Below are 5,915 nucleotides of genomic sequence, written 5' to 3' on the forward strand. Positions count from 1 at the left end.
GGTGCCTGGGTGGCTCAGGTTGTTAGGCTTCTGACTCTTGATTTCGGCTTGATTCATGATCCCAGCCAGGGTCATCATGAGATTGAGCTGTGCTAAGCTGTGGACCTGCTTAAGATTCTGTCTCTCCCTCTCCCTTTGCCCCTCCCCCCTTCTCATGTGCTTTCTTTCTCTTTCTAAAATTAAAAAAAAAAACACCTTTAAAAATGTTCTTGAGTAAACCATACATGCTGTAGCTATTGCAGATAGGTTGCCTGGCAAGTGCTTCATGGGTGGGAAAAGAGTAAATAACCCAAACTCCTCTTGCACTCCGTCTCCTGCCAGTAACTCCCATTGAACAACCTAACAGGATACTAGAAACAGAGTAGCCCAAGGTACACAGTGTATGAGCTTCAGACCTCCAGGACACAGAACAGTGCTGGAAGGGCAGAGAGCAGATCAGGAGAGGAAAATGGAGCAAAAGATAAATCCTTCTGTGCATCCATATTTCTGTCTCTCTCAGTCTTTCTCTCTCATTCTCTCTTTTCTATCTCTTTGCCTTCTCTCCCCCTCTTATCTACATACCTATCTATCTGTATCTTTTGTTTCTGTTTATCCAAGTTTAGTCATCTTGCCTTATTCTATCCAGAGACCCACCATAAACTGATTTGGCTTTGTTCATCTGAAGTGTTTTCCTTTCCTGCCTCTTCATGCATGTTATTGGAATGAACTTGTTCAGGCAGATAGACTTTGGTCCTAAGTTACAGCTGTCAATGAATAATCATGATATGTAACTCATGTCCCACTCATTTATTCTTTGATTGTATGTGTATTATTATATTCATTTTTATTTTAGGGGAGAGACATAATTCATAAACTCTAGTTTTTATTCCATTTCATTGGTCTGGCAGAAAGTACTTCCTTTACCCACATATATTCATCTCTTATGAATATTTTGGAGCTACTCTGAATTTGTACTTCTTGTTGTTATTGTTTTTAGATGCTTTTACAATGTGAAAAAGATAACTCAAAGGCATTCATTTGCCCTGTAATATTTGAAGTTCTACCATCGATTCTAAAAGAAGCTGAAGATCATGTACATCATGGAGAAGATCAGTGGTGCCTTGTGTTCTTTTCTAAGCTCAAACAAAACACCTTTTGGAAGCCTGCCCTAAGTTCTTTAGTCCTAAGTGCATAAACCATAGGGTTGAGGGAAGGGGGGGATGATGTTGTGCAGCACATTGAGTAGAACTGGAATCAAAGGAGCTTTGGGTTCTGCCAGGTGAGTTACTGAAACCACTACAACAACTGTGTAGAAGAAGAGAATAAGGATCAGATGGGAGCTACAGTGCTCAGAGCTTTAGATGCAGCTTCAGCCGAGTTCAGTCTAAGTACAGAGCGCAGACTCAAAGTATATGACAATATTATAAGACCTAGGTCACTCCCCATTCCAATCCATGCCAGAAACAATTGGTAGATGCCGTTTGGCCTCCTGTCATCACAAGCCAGGCTGGTGACCCCTAGGTCAGAGCAGAGGCAATGCTCAATCTCATTCCTGGAGCAATAATTACGCTGGGCTGCAAGCACAGGCACGGGAATGACAAACAAGCCATTTCTAAGTACCATGAACATGGTAGCTTTTAAGATTAAGGCACTGGTGACAATTGATGGATAGCGAAGAGGGTGAAAAATCGCTACATATCTATCAAAAGCCATGCAGAGGAAGATACCAGACTCCATGCCAACAAAGCAGTGAATGGCATAAATCTGAGCAAAACACTCAGGGAGGCTAATGACCTTAGCATCAAACCAGAAGATGGCCAGGATCTTGGGCATGATGGTGGTGGCTAAGCCATGTCCACCACAGAGAGAATGCCTAGGAAATAGTACATTGGCTGCTGAAGGGCAGGGTCCTGGCAGATGGTCATGAGGACGAGGATGTTAGCACCAATTGCTGAGAGGTAGAGTATTGCCAATGGTAAGGAGAGCCAGTGTTGCCAGCTGTGAATGCCTGGGAATCCCATCAGGATGAACTCAAGAGACCTGGAATTTGGAGCTATTAGAGCCTTTCAGAGATGCAGACATCTTTTCCTAAGAGAAAAAGAAAATGGTTTTCAAAGTTGCTTTCTCTGTGCAGAATTATCATCAAACATTATTTTTAAACTGTCTCCATAGAGTATAGTTTTGTGCTGTAACAAAATGAATTCTGCAGTCCATTCCTTACGGGAAATTTAAGATAAATGACAGTGATGTTTTGGGGCTTTGACAGAGGAAGTTAAAATTCCAAGGAGCAATTATCACTGTTGACTATTCAGGAAGGATTCAGCATGCATCTCAAATCTCTATTTGTATTGTCCTTAGCCAGCTCAATTTGGGACCATCACATACATATGATTTTTGTTGCTGCTTTTTAAACTTTCTTCATCTCTTCAGAAATATTGTGGAATCAAGTGGATGTGTTTTTTTTTCTTCATATTTGTCTCAATCTTGCTTCAGATATTAACTAACAAGGAGATTTTTTTAAATGCAGAATTATGGAAGATTAAATTTTTTAGCTGCACCATCCCCAGTTGCTATAGATGTCCACCAATATTTTATATAGCCTCCAAAAATGTTATATCATAGACTTTAATGATATACAAACATGCATATGGTGCATATTGGAAGAGGAATAACTTTTTTTATATCCTACTTTTTATGGACTTTTGAGAAGGTCTCAAAAGAATAGCTTGAAAGGAGAAGTGATATGACTGAATTTGTTGATTTGAGGAGTCACATAATAGAGAAAATCATAGAAATTTTTTTTTTGGTTTAGTCTTAGAGAATCTATAAAGGCATATAAATATAGGATTTAGGCACAGGTAATAAGATGATTTTTATTTTACTTAATAAACAAGAATTACTTGTCTACAATATTGAGGATACTGCCACTGTATGTTCAGATTCATGTTCAAAGCTAGACTCATCTTTTGTCAGCCTGTTTTTCATGTACTTTTTATTCTGTTCAGAAGACAACCAGCCAAGCCTGAAACTAACAAGCAAGCCTTTCCTGATGGCAAACAACTTCTCCCTTGTCCTGTTGCTTCCTCTCCTTTACTTCACTCAGGCAGCTCTTCCCTTGAGCACTGCTTCTGCAGCCTTACCTTTCACATTTATTTGCCTTTCTCTGTGCTTCTTTCCTTTTGGCAACAATTTGATTGTCCTAAAACTGGTATTCTGTTCCTTAAGATAATCCATGCCCTCACACTTTCTTTCAAATAAAGTTTAAATTCCTTTAAGCACATAAGGCAGTTATGGATTTATTCCTTCTTTTAAAGATTTTATTTAAATTCTAGTTAGTTAATATATACTGTAATTTTGGCTTCAGGAGTAGAATTTAGTGATTCATCACTTATATATAACACCCTGGACTTATTCTTGATATAATTATTTTTAAATATAGAAAAATATATCTGAAAGAAATTAAAATTCTCTCGTGTTATCCCCAACACAAGATGATTCCTGTTCACAATTGGATGAATTTTTTTTCAGAAATTTCTTGCTGCTTCTATGTTTGGATAAACATGTACTGCCTAATCATGGGGCAAATCATCCCTCTTTAATGGTAATGTAAAATGATGAACACTAAAGTCATCTAAATGCATTCACAGAAAATTGTGACAAAACAAACACAAACAGGCTTGGAGATGAAGCTAGTTTGATTTTGAACTTTTAGGTCAGAATTCTGAGGATTTCAGCTTCCTGGCTCCATCTTGAGAGCTTGGAAGTGTGTGACCCACTTGAGTGTATGAGGCCTGGTACCTTTGCTAAATACTCATGTATTATTCTACATCCTCCTACCAAAGACACAGCCTTGGATCTTTGATGTTTCCCCTGATTGATATTAGTGCAAACCAGTTAAGAGAAGGAACAGATTTGAGTTCACAGAAAGGAAATAGTGTTTTAAATATTTTTTAGCAGTTAGAGATGAGCAGGACATGGCATATGGTCCTACTATGGAAAACAGTTAATATATTCTCCCTGAAGATAATCTGGTAGCTATTTTATAGATGAAGTCACTTCTAGAACAACAGACAATGCTCCCTTCTCTAATTCTAGCTCTAGCCCCCTTAAAAAGCTTCTCCAAGTCTCTGTTTCCTGCTAGGGCAGAGCAAAGTGTCCATCTCTTCTACAAGATGTTGCCAAAACTACATAAGAAAAGGTTAAGGATGAGCCATTGGATACCCTGGGATTTAGCCAAGGTTTCAGTGCTTAACTGTGGTTATGAGCAGAGACTTGCAGTCTGAGGTCCCAGCAATGGCAGGGTTTTCCTACCTGGAAAAAAGACACAACACTTTGAGAAAGGAGCTTTACACACGAAGTGAGGATATGTTCTCAGCTGACACATGGCACAGAAATTATGAGCTTCTTGAATTTATGGGGAGTAGTAAACAGCTCAGTGATCTAAAGATAATAGACTACCCTTGGAGACATGAAGAGAGAATAGCCCATAGAGAAAGGAGAAGTCCTAGGATATTAAATCCCAAATGGTTGGAGAGGAGATTAATTCAGAGATATGTTTCCTATCAATAATACCTGAGATCTTACATAAACAGAAAAATATATTCATTTATGAAAACAAAATGGCCCTATAAAAAGTGGGAAACTATTAGTGTTTAAATTGTTCTTGACTACATTTCAGAGGATTCTAACTTCTGTGGTTATAATATCATGCTTAAAAAAAATACTCTTAGAGGAGAAAGTATTTATTCACCCTATGTGTATATATATATGTACATATATATATACATATATATAGTGTTCCTACTGTGTTTACAAAATATGGTAGGCATAGAATGATCAATAAACTGTCATGGTCCCTGTTCACACGGAAACTGTGACCTAGTTGGGACAGGGGGATAAAACACTAAATAAAGAATCTTACATATATATACCTGTAGACTGGGAGAAGTTCTTTAAAGCAAAAACATCAAGAGATATGATAGCATATAATGGGGAGAATTAATTTAGTCTTGGTGTCAGAGAAGGTTTTCCAGAAGAAAAACCAGTTTGTGTTGAGGATACACTTGGAGTAGGTCTTAACAATGGTGTTTGTTTGATAATGGGGACGACAGAAAGGAAAAGGATTCCAAGAACTTTAAGATTCTGAAACAAGAGGATCATGTTAAATTCAAGGTAATAGAAGAGGATAAATGTGGCTGGAGCCCTAAGGAGTGGTGGAAAATGAAATACAATGTGATATGGAGCTGTTGAGCTAACAACAGAGGCCAGAGACTTATAAGCAAATTTATGCTAAAATAATAAGGGACCACTGAAGTTTTTAAGGAGAATTAGGACATAGCAGCAATGAAAAGAGCAGATTCCATGTGGCAAAAATAAATATGAGTAAATCAGGTGAACAGCAGTAATCCAAAGGAGCAATGACTGGGTGTTGAACTAGGATCAGGGCAGTAAAGATGAAGAAAAGTGAATAGATTTAGAAGCTATGGTGGAGGTAAAATTGATCATTTATGTGACTGAAGAATAATTCTTTTATTTTTTTTTTCAATTTCTCTTAAAAATTCTTTTCTCCCTCTTTTTTTTGAGTAGCGTTGACAGAAAATGTTACACTAGTTTCAGGTATACAACATGGTAATTCAACAAGTCTATACATTATGCTATGCTCACAAGTGTAGCTGTGTGTGTCACCATACAATGCTATTACAGTATCATTGACTCTATTCCTTATGCCGTACCTCCTATCCCCATCAATTACTCATTCCGTAACTGGAGGCCTGTATCTCCTACTCCCCTTCACCTTTTTCACCCAGCCCCTCGCTCCCCTCCCCTCTGGCAACTATCAGTTTGTTCTCTGTATTTATAGGTCTGATTCTGCTTTTTATTTGTTTATTCATTTGTTTTGTTTTTTTCGATTCTACATATAAATGAAATTATGTGGT

The 5,915-nt window shown here is 37.8% G+C and overlaps 1 pseudogene; it reads right to left on the reverse strand.

Moving 5' to 3' along the window:
* Positions 1-1,089: 1,089 nt before the first annotated feature.
* LOC118525307 (olfactory receptor 56B1-like) lies at positions 1,090-2,061 on the reverse strand (annotated as a pseudogene).
* Positions 2,062-5,915: the final 3,854 nt, after the last annotated feature.

This window comes from Halichoerus grypus, chromosome 11, assembly GCF_964656455.1.
Source record: "Halichoerus grypus chromosome 11, mHalGry1.hap1.1, whole genome shotgun sequence".
Lineage (NCBI taxonomy): Eukaryota > Metazoa > Chordata > Mammalia > Carnivora > Phocidae > Halichoerus > Halichoerus grypus.